Source organism: Gossypium hirsutum, chromosome D08 (assembly GCF_007990345.1).
Source record: "Gossypium hirsutum isolate 1008001.06 chromosome D08, Gossypium_hirsutum_v2.1, whole genome shotgun sequence".
Taxonomy (NCBI): domain Eukaryota; kingdom Viridiplantae; phylum Streptophyta; class Magnoliopsida; order Malvales; family Malvaceae; genus Gossypium; species Gossypium hirsutum.
Window position 1 is genome coordinate 12637623 of NC_053444.1, and position 12175 is coordinate 12649797.

A 12175-nucleotide genomic window follows, 5' to 3' on the forward strand; every position below is an offset into this window, starting at 1 on the left:
GAATATGGTATGCAAATATAAAAAACAAAACCAAAAAAACCAAAGACAACAATCTAAACAAAGTTCAAAATGATTCAGTAGTCAATAGTTACATCCCGCATAAAATAAGAAAATGCAAAGAAATGTAACTAATAGTTTTCATTGGAGTCTGACTTTGATTATACTATCGTCTTTTCCTTCCCCTTAACTGCAACCCACTTGTAGACTTGTTGAGGTGGTCGATTACGTGACTTGTGTTTTCTATGGCTGCGAAAGATGACCCTCTTAGTTGAGGAACGCTCGAGAGTGAACATCACATCCAAATCGTTGACATAAGGCTCGGGGTTATCATCTTCCATCTGATCCTCTTCCTCTTCTCCATCGCTTCCATATCGTACTATTATACTGCACCGTCTCTAATAACTCGTCGAGCTACATTTGTGTGCCTCTGGAAGCCTTCTTCAGAATGGATTTCTTTGGAAGGGCGAGAGGCATCTCCATCTTGTGTTTCTGACATTGGTTTTACTTTTGGATTTTTTTGTGCTGCTACTCTTTGATTTGAAGGATATGGAATCACCTATAATGCTCTATGTGGGGCGGTGGAATTACTCAGTTGGTTCCATAACCACCTCTTCTTTATGATGGAATAAATTCATAATCTGGTATGGGAAATAAATGCCAACCTTGTCTCCAGCCAAACACTTCATCATCTCCCTTATTGATCCATCTGCCTAAGCAAACACTGTAATACCCCGTACCCAACCCGATTGATGGACTCGAGTTGCGGGATGTTACAACAATCACCGAAAAATTCATAAACAAATTATAACATTGAATTCAATTTAAAACATAAAATTGTTCCAATTATATATTCATAATAAAAGTTATGAACAAATTAGAGACTAAATTGAGCATACAATTATAGTTTAATAGATTCGAGCATGAATAATGACGAATTTGAAAATTTTTAAATTTTGGAACCAAGTAGCGATACTTTTATGGTAAGTATCAATACTAAAATCGGTATCGATATCATTTTGGCATTCTGCCATTTTCAAAAAACTGTTCATTTGGTAATGTACCGCTACCTTGGTCCTTGGTATCGATACTTTTCCCAGATGGCTAAAATCACAAGTTTGAAAATTTTTTTCATGCTCAAATCAAAGCCTCTTTTAAGAGGTGGCTAAACATACCTATATCTTGCATAAATTCAATAAACATACTATGAATATGATATTTCATCGATCCAACAATTTATAAATCAAATATCACCATTAGTTTACTATATGATTCAATAACTTCCAAACACACAATCTTATTTATACATTACAATCCATGGAAATCATGCTCACCTTCCATACACATTCATCTTTATTCCATCCATTTATGCAACTATCCATTTACCAAGGCATACGAAACATAGTCATTTCAAATTTCTTACACACCTACATTGAGTTATAAGGCTTGAACCATTCAGTTTTGTTAGCCATTTACAAGATGGTCAACATTAGTATCCATCCCTTATTTATCCATATACATAACATTCAATTAAACCTTTTATATATCCATTTCATAGATTACCATATCACCATCAACCTCATTTACGCACATGTCTTACAAATACTTCATAAACAAGTAAATCATAAAGATTGATCGTCTCCACTTTAAATGAGCACTTATACCATTCATGCTTGTACCCATATCATATGCATAATCAAGACAAGCAACATATATATATGTATCATCTCACTATCATCCCAAAATAAACGCACGTTTACATAATAACCTAGACACATGCCACATAGTCGGTTCAAGAACGATGCAGAAGTTTTACCGAGTTTGAAGCTGGATAGTGTAAGCTCTGAAGTGATTCGATAGAAACATTCTGCATAATTATCAACTACAGACACAGAAAATGAAGCAGAGCAAGACTTACGAATGCTTAGTAAGTTCATAGGAACTGAAATAGTAAACTCACTTTATTCACTATTAATATAACAAAATAGCTAGTATACGACTTTCCTATTTCCCCATTTAACAACAATAAGGTGATATCATCAAAGGCAAGTCTCAAAGCAATTCAATTTATACAGTGTCATTCAACTTATCTCAATGTCACTTAATCAGTATCATCAAATGCCTGCATACTTTAGTCATACTTTTCAATCATCATATGACGTTTCAATTTTAGAACACATACCGTTATTTTGGTCATATAACACTTCCAATTTATACAATTCAATTCAGTATCATTTATGTATATCCGTCGTACATATACATCATTTATTTAGTTCAATAACGTAACACAAAATATTCGTATAAGCATACCAGTTTCATATATCTCATAGAATCAGTCAATTCATTTTCTTTTAAACAATTAGTCTGATGAACTAAAATAATAAGGTATAGATACGCGGTAGCTACAATACACCAAATGGCTCAATACATCGATAACTACACCACATCAAAGCACTGTAGTGTAAAGCCCGTAGGCACAATATCGTATCATATAATGTATCATCCCTCCACCACACCAAGGTATCTGTAGAGACAAAGCTTGATAATCCGCGACAAATGTAGGATTTGGACATAAACAATGATATCTCCATCATATCTTTTACTCCAAATCATCTTATCCTACGTTCATCCGAGCTTTAGTAACATATCAGTATCATTTATTACAATTCATTATGTTTCTCAAATTTTTGTACCGTTCCAACCACAATTAAAAATATAATTACATATCATTAATTTAGTCCACTTGATGTTCAAACAATATACATATATACCTTTTAACAATATAACATTACCATGTATATATTGTACACTTGTATACGAAATTTTACAGTCATCCAATATTACACATCTATTCGTATTTATCACAAATCTCATATTTTTCGATGTAGTTCTTTCCTCACCTTTTTGTATAAATTTGTAAATAATTTAAAACACATTTAATTATTACATTTTTTAAATCTAACCACAAACATTAGATAAATATACTTAATTATACCATATGAACTTACCAAGTGAATTCGACACTAAGCAAAATGTCAGGGACTATTCTGTAATTTTTTTCTTTTCAGCGTTTATCTCCCGGTTGATTTAATTTTTGATCTATATAATAAATTTAATTCAATTTATCAACTCTAACAATTAAATAACATAATATGCCATGTATGGACCTATTTTTTTCATTTTCACAAAACCCTTAAATTTTACATTTTATTTAATTTAGTCCTTAAAATTGAAACAATAATAACTTTCACATTTGAACTTCGTTTTTTAATCCAATTTCAATTATACCCTTCTACAATCCTCTACTATCAATTTTTATCAAAATCTTGTGACAAACTAACAATATTTTGATTTTTAGTTCCTATACTCAGAAACTAACATTTAACTTTACATTTTAATCCATATTTCATTTACAAGCTTAAAAAATAATATAAAAACACTAAGAGCTTTAAAAATTTATTGATGGTAACATTGAAAATCTTTAACAGTTTCAAAAATAGAGGTAAAGGTTAGCTAGATCTAGTTGTAACGATCTCAAAAATATAAAATTTACGAGAAATGAGCATAAATTAGCTTACCATGCAAGGAATGAAAATTTGAAACTTAAACCTTCTTCGTTTTCTAAGTTTCAGCTATAGAGAAAAAAAAGAAATGAAAAAGATGATGATGTGCATTATCTTTCTTTTATTTAACATATTATTTAGTTTATTATTATAAAATATTAAAGGTTTTATATTATTTTAATTAACCTCCAACCAAACTATCCACTAGCACTAAAAAGTGGCTTATTGCCATTTAAAGCCTTATACTACTATTATTTAAAGCATTAATACTAATATTTAATTATTTCAATTTTATGATTTAGTTCTTATACCTTAATTAGTCACTAACCCGGTAAAGTTACTTATCCAAAAATCAATTATAATATAAAATAATTCTGTAAATGTTTAATAAAAATATTCACGGGCTCGATTTACGAAAATGAGGTCACAATAGCTCATTTTCCAAAACCACTAACTTTGGAGTCGAACCATTTCTACTTAACTAACTGTCTAATTAGCAAAAATTACGAGATCAAAATTCACTATACCACTAAATTTAGCTCGAAAATATTAAATAATAGTATTTAAGAACTCACTTGTCAAAATTTTGGTCTTGACACCATTGAAAAATTAGTTGTTACAAATACGCTTACACTGTAAAATGAAAAACAAAAGGCAACTCGAAAGACATTAATTGTGTTAGTGTTAAGAGTAGGGTTAACACGAGTACATATGAGTTGCATCCACATCTTTGCGACCGAGAACATAATACCCTAATTGAATGAAAGAGGATAATTAATATGTTTTTCACATTTTCACTCCCCCTATTTTTAGTTAAATAGGCCATTATGGGTTCCATATCAACATTGTGAAAGTTTTTTTAAATATAGTGAGACAATGTCGTCTTTTTCATAGAATGAAACATCATAATATTCATAAATAACTTCAGGAGAAATGTTGACTTTTTGTTTTCAAACATACAATCGGTTATTCTCTGTAAATTTTAAAGTGGAGTAAAACTCCAAAACAATAGGTATAACAACGGGTGCTTTCAACAAGAGGAAAACATTATGCCACTTGTGGAATTGTACAAGATCCCAAATCCTGTCGCATAAAGAAGAGGTCGAGTCAAAGTCGCGTTCAAGGATTAATGTTCTTCATTGAAGCACAAGAAAAAAAATTTCGGCCTCTTTTGATTTAAACTTATCCGAAACATATTTCGATGACGAAAGTGGTTCCAATTGGTATCGAGTCTGTTTTGTTTTTCTAAGTGGCATTATTTATATTTTCCTCTACGATAAATCATGCAATATATCAATAATAAATCTAACCAACTAACCTCAACAAAAACAATCTCAAAATTGATATCAACCAAGTTTTTCAACTACTCACACATGCAACAAGTGAAAATATTTCAAAATCTAGCATGCAACAAGTTATGTTTGAAAAAATAACAAGAACTTTGAAGAATAAGAGAGTTGGAACTTTTAACCTCAAATGATTGTTGATGTTAAAGACAAATCAATTTGTTCGTGTGGTGTCGTAGTTCTCAAATCAAACGAAGAAACCTAAAAAAATTCAAGAGAAATAGCAAAAATAACAAAAGCAATTGGAAAGAGGAGAAGAGATTAAAGAAAAAAATTGAAAGAAAACTGAAAAGGGGAGAGTTTAGGGCTTAAAATTAAGGAAAATGGCCTTTTAAGGCTATTCTTTGGTTTAAAAAGAGGGAAAGCATATTGGTCACGATACCTAAACATGTTTTCTGCAGAACCTGATAGGGGTGTCATGACACCGAAGTTAGGGTATGGCAAGATCGAAAAAAAATTAGCTTGAGTGTCATGATATGCACTCCTAGATGTCACAATATCCTTGCACATTTCTGGACCAAAAATTAATTTTGAAATTGTTTCGGATGTTGCGGCACCAAGGGGAAGATGTCGCGACACTAAAGGTAGTTTTGGCTTCCCAGTGAAATTGTTTGTGGTGTCGCACCACTGACCCTAAGGTGTCGCGATAACACTATTGAATACCCATAATCTCTTAGCTTTTCAACCCAAACACCTAACTATACACACAAAATACCTACTAAGTCCAAATTCTAAGCATAAAATAAGTTTGCAAACTAAACAAATGTAACTAGAGATTCATCTCCATTAATTTAATTATTTACTATAGTGATAAATTTTACAAAGGCAAGTTTAAAAAGTAGTACTCGGGAAATCGTTCACGGCCCCAAGATAAAATTTCTCGTGTTATTTTAGACCATTTTAACATGCACATTGTGGACCACTTTTCACTAAAATCGAATCCATTTCATTGAACCTTCCGAAGAATTATCAATTTCAAAACCACAACTCAATTTCTTTCGAATTCTCGACACAATTTGAATATAATTTTTTTGGAGCACATATTTGGTCGTTTCTTGTTGTGGAATTTCTTCTAAAGTTTCCAAAAAGTTTGGTGGTCCTCCACGCTTATGGTAATAGGATCAGAGATTTCATCAATAATACCTAACACTCCACTCAATTCTCCAATCTCTATCTCTTATTGAAAATCAACTTTTAAGTTTTCAAGTTCAACACTTGTATAGGGGACATCCTTCTCGATTCAGAATTATCCGGCTCTACACACTTTTCCACTAGAATATGCGCTCTAGCTTGATGTCAGATGACTTCTAACACTGAGTCCAACAGAAATTTAAAACATACATTAAAATAAACATAAGGAATAGGGTTGAAAGAATCTTAGTGATTTCTTGATGGTTACTTGAGGATAATGAATGTGGCAACAATGGAGGTGGAAAATATCATGAAAGTTCATATTTTTAACTAAGAAAAAATGGAAATAAAGTTGAGCTATATTAAATGTTATAGATTAAAATAAAAAGACAAAGAGAGTTTTGATTACTAAATAGCAATTAAGACAAAGCTACAATAAAAACTAACTACCAACTAACACAACTAAAACCACAAAAGTTGAAACTAAACCCTAGAAAAATGAAGAAGAAGATAACTAGAAAGCTAAAAAGACTATAAGAAAGTAAAGCTAACAACCCTCATTTAGTTTTCAATTACAAGTGGCTTTTAACATCTTATTACAACCTAACATTTTGGACCAAAATGCCCTTGGACGTTATATTTTGATTAAGATTGGTGTTGGACAAAAACTATCCCAACAGTAAATTTTTTCGTCGTCAAGTAGTGGTATTGTGATACCCAGGAATGTTGCGATACTCAACATAGTAGCAGAATTAGGGTCTTGGGGGTCTCGATGTTGCAATATTTATTCCTCCGTGTCGCAATGCCACTAGAGTTGGCTTTAATTTTCTTCACTTTAATACTTTTAGAGATATCACAACTTTTATGGCCTTGGTATTGCGATACCCACTTTAAATGATGTTCTCATCAAGTTTGAGCCATCAACGTCTCCCTACACAAACTCAATCACATCATTAGGTCCCTCGAGGCACCGTTTGGCCAATTTAGATCTCAAAAGGGTGTAAAGTTAAACAAAAACATTTCTTAATGCTTAAAGTTAAAAATTGACAAAACAATATAAAATAAATTTGAATTGCTTAGGAATAAGCTCCTCAAAACTTAATTTGACGTTTCAAATTACGACAAATCACAAAGGAATTCGCTTAAGACTGTGTTTTTTACAAGACTAAAGTTCTAGACCCATTACACCAGTATGTTGATTCCAATAGCATAATAACTTGTGCTTTTTTTCACAAACCCTTGCTTGTTCTAACAAACCGATCTATCGCTAAAATTGGAAAGACATGTCAAATAGTGAAATGGAAGAAAATAATGTCAAAACAAACTCTAAAATGTCCTTTTCTCATAAGGGAAAGAACATAAAAATCATTGAAAATGGAGGTCACTGAAATAACACAATGGCCAACTCACAAGAACATAAAATAGATCAAAGCCCATGATGAATGCATACATAACGTTTCATGGAGGTCAATTAATTAAATGGGCTAATTTGATCTACTTGAACTAGCCCGATTCGTGGAACCTATGGAGAAGGTCATCTACATGAAACCTTGGTTGCTCAATGAAACTCCAGTAATTTATATTTTACCAAGGTGAATATTTTTAATCCTAAGGGTTAAGATTGTATAAGTGTTTAAATCCCTTGGGACTCTCATATTATAGATAGGCATTAATCCTGAATGTCAATGTAATTTAAATTATATTGTTGGGTCTGAGGGAGTTTAACTATAAATAAGGGGTTTCCCCATAATTTGTAATCATCTCATTCATAGTTATTAAATATATTTGAGAGCATTTACTCAAATGCCTTGTGTGCATTGCTTTCTTATGGCTTTTCTGTTCGGTTTGAGTTTTTTTTTCTTTTGAGTTTACTTTCACTTTATTTCGCTGCCTTAGAGAATTTTCTTTGTAAATATTCATTTTTGAGAGTAAGGCCAACTTAGGTAGATTTGAAACAAAGAAATCGCCTAAGGTTGCGTAGTTTTTCAAACTAAAGTTATAACCCATGATAGTTGGTATCATAGCTAAAGTTTGAAGGTGTTGGTTGAGATGACGAAAAGAGTGAATGAGCAAGTGGAGGCAGGAAAGCTAGCAGATAAAGGGATGTGCTATCGGCTTTGAAAGGTCCAGTGATAGATTTTGAAGAATCCAAGGGTGACCAGTTGAGGTCCAGTGATAGATTTTGAAGAATCCAGGAAACACTTGAGGTAGTTATGGGACGCATCGATCAGTTGGACTCAATGAGGGAGTAGCTTAGGGAACATGTGGCGGAGGCTTTTGGTTCCAACGTGGAAGCGACGCAATGGGTTTTGAATTTCACTATGGATAAGCTAAAAGTGAGGGATGATGCTCTCAAGGCCATAGTGACATATTTGAAATAACAAACTGAGGATATCAAGGTGGAGCTCATTATCTAGAAAGCTACTTCGGGTAATGGGGTGTTCGCTGCAGCACTCAAGCCTAAGGTAGATGTCCCTAAGCTGAAAAAGTTTAATGGGATATGGTTCGCAAAGGATATGAACTTTTTATAGAGAGTGGAGCAATACTTCCGTGTCAAAGGCATCATGGATAATGCTACTGAGTTAAATATTGCTGCTATGTATTTCACTAATACCGCTCTGTTATGGTGGCGTCATAAGTCCACAAATGACAAACGAGGTAGAGCCCTAATTATGACTTGGGAGGTGTTCTAAACGAAAATCAAGGGGCAATTTTACCCGGAGTATGCCGAGGATGAGGCTCGGGCTAAGTTGTGTCAGCTTATATAACAAGCCACAAATAGGGAGTATGTTAAGGAGTTTAGCGAACTGATGCTCCAAATTTTTTATTTAGATGAAAATGAGGCATTTTCCTCCTTTATAAATGGGTGAAAGCCTTGGGTGAAGCAAGAGTTGCAACATCAATAAGATAAAGCGTTGGAAAAAATTCGGGTCGTTGGAAAAAATTATGAAAATTGAGCTAGTTTTTTTATATTTATAGCAATAATTTTTTCCCGAAATTGTGCCTGTGTTCTAGACTAGGCGAATCCTAGACATTCTCGAGTTTACAAAAAATGACCTTTTTCGCTATTCTTGTACTACGAATTTCTTCAAGTGTGTGCTCAAACTAATTTGAATCAAACATAAACTAGAAATATTTTCTTCACTTTCAGTGGGAAAGTAAATCACTCTCTCAATAAAAATCGGTAGAATTGCTATTTTCGAAAAATAGAATTTATACTTACAAATAAATTCTCACTATTTTCGTACAAAATAATAATATTTAAAATTTTTGCATAACTTATTGTATCTTTAACCTTACCGTGTTGGAAAAATGGGTTTGGAAAATGCAGCGGAAAATAAATTTAGAAAAAAAGCCATAATGTTAATTTTTTTCCAGAACAACATGTTGGTTGTGATATCTAAGGTAAATAAACACTTAATCAAAATTGTACATTTTCAATTCGTCTAGGATGAACACTTCAACTGAGTAGTCTTCTTCGCTATCCTTAAGCTCACGTCTGCCGCGTGTGGGCTCGCTTCGAATCAAAAAAATTTCACAAATATTACCAGTAGGGTAATTTTACATTTTCTCTAAAATTTTGGGTCAAGTTATAAATCAGAAAAATATCTCTATAAATTTTCTGGGATAATCTCTTCAGAGAATTTTCTCTCTACAACTTTCTCTTGAATTCAAGTATGTGTAAATGATGACCCAAGACTCTCTTTATATAGGGAGAGTGTAGAGAGTTCAACTATGATTAAACTGAATCACTTTAATATTAAATTAATAAAAGACTATTAAGATAAGTATTAACTATTAAAATAATATTATTTTCTAGTAAAGTCTTAGTAGGAGTATAACTCTTCCACTGCTCAACCACCGATGACCAATCGCCCCAGATCGCCGTCACAGCCACCAACACCGCCTTGTCCAGTGATGCAACAGCAACACCCTTACGGCACCCTGAACTGGTTCGACTACTACTGATTTGATCCGAGTTAATGATGACCCAATAGGTCCGATCTAGCCACCAGTTGGACCGTCAGCCTGATTTTAGATATTGGGCCCGGTTCGATCAGTTTTTGAGTCTTGGTCTTGATTTTAGGCTCTCGGGCTCAATTTACGATCTCAAGTCCAATTTTTAAGTTTAATTACCCATTCAGTCAATTGTCTGACTTGAAAATTAATTTCTAAAATATTATATTAATTTTAATTAAATTGATTAATTTAACTTTACTTGATCAAAATTAATTTTTTCGAAAATCACTTTGATTTTTCAAATTAATTTTTCAAGAAAATTCTTTAATCAAATTCTCTAGTTGAATAATTCTCACGACCACCTAATTTAATTTCACATCGAATTAATCGACTTAATTAAATTATTCCCAAAGTCATAGAATTTTTTTCTGATTCAAATACAGTTCGATCGAGCTTTTGTTGAGCTAGCGGGGGGACCAATCGAACATATGCAATTAGGCTCTAGTGATTGCAATTATGTCCAGAAGCATCATTTCGATAATTGAAAATTACTTAATCATGGAGTCAGTCCACAAGAAAAACCATGATTGAAAAAACTTTATTGTATACTCTTCACGAAAGTAATTCATTCAACTATTTTGTCCAATGACCTCGTCATATGTGTGTTACTCTCATATGATATCCTTGATTCCTTTAAGTTAAATTTGTTCACTTAATACAATCCTATTTTATCTTATTCTCACCGTTGTGTCTTCTTAATGATTAATATGACCCCCTTCAACAAATGATTGTGATAAATTGTTCATTTAGGAATAAGCAACTCGTGGCCATATTCCATAGTTATCAATCCACACAATGCCAATGAAAATATATCATTAACTCTTTGTTGAGCTATGAATTCCACTGTTGCTAGTAAAGCCATGCCATACATAAGTCATGCACCCAACATACCGACTATGAGCTCGATCATATTTAGAGATTAAGCTCCACCTATATCAAAGCACATGAGTTGCATACGCATGGTCAGTGACTAACTCAAGATTTAGGTAAATCACACCATAAACTTCACAAATGAATTAATTCACAAACAAATTCAGAATTATATCATCTTGGATCTAGTCCAATGTATCATTCTACCAATGAATACATTTATGTCTCTACTCGTGGAGTCAACTGCTCCAATAGCAAAGACTAGTCATCTCTCTAATTGAAATTGTAGATGACATAATAATTCTTCTTAGTATTTAAATCAAATGCTCACTTTGATTCTTTTACGGGACTACAGACTCATTTAGATTATCTACTGAAGTAAGTTGTCATTCTTGTAATGTAAACGTTCTTTACAATGCATGCAAAATATAAAAGATATAAATACAAAAGGCATATAGTGAAATGTGAAATTAAATTTATTTATTTATTCATCGTTCAAATAAATAGAAAACAGTTACACGTTTACTACAATATAGGCACATTTCCTAACATACCGGTGCCATCTATTTATAGGGAGGGGAAGTGAAAGCCTAGTTGAATTAGTAGAATGCATTTAATGTCTACTTAATGGAATAAACTAATCCCCTAGTTGTGCTTCCCCCCATATGCATTTAACTTTTCATAGAGGAAGATGCAACAGTTACCATGAGATCAAATAGGATCATATTGGGAGAACAAATATTATCCCAATGAGATTAAGGATATCCTATGAGTGTAACACATTTATAACAAGTCATTGGACAAGCACTGATTGAGTTGCTTTCGTAGTGGTATGTCGTTGGGGAGAGCTCAGTCATGATACTGTAGTGGAATTACTTCATGAACAAATGAGTTTATAATTAATAGTTAAAAGCTGGAACTTAATTATAAATCATTTGAGCCTCAATTGCATATGTCCAATTGGTCCCCTTGTTAGCTCGTTGAAACTAGGAATGAATTGCATGTTGAATCAAATGATAGAAATGATGAAAATGGAGAAATGAGAAACATTTGGAAACGCTTAAGGTTTTCTCCAAAATGAAAATGAAAATGAAAATGGAGAAATGGAATCATTCGGAAATGAATTTGTTTTTCATGAAAATGAAAATGACCTAAAAAATAAATTTATGTTTTTCAAATTAAATGAAGTCCGAAAATGGAAATAAATCATTTGATCATAGTGAACTGTTGAATGCAAAAATATTAAAT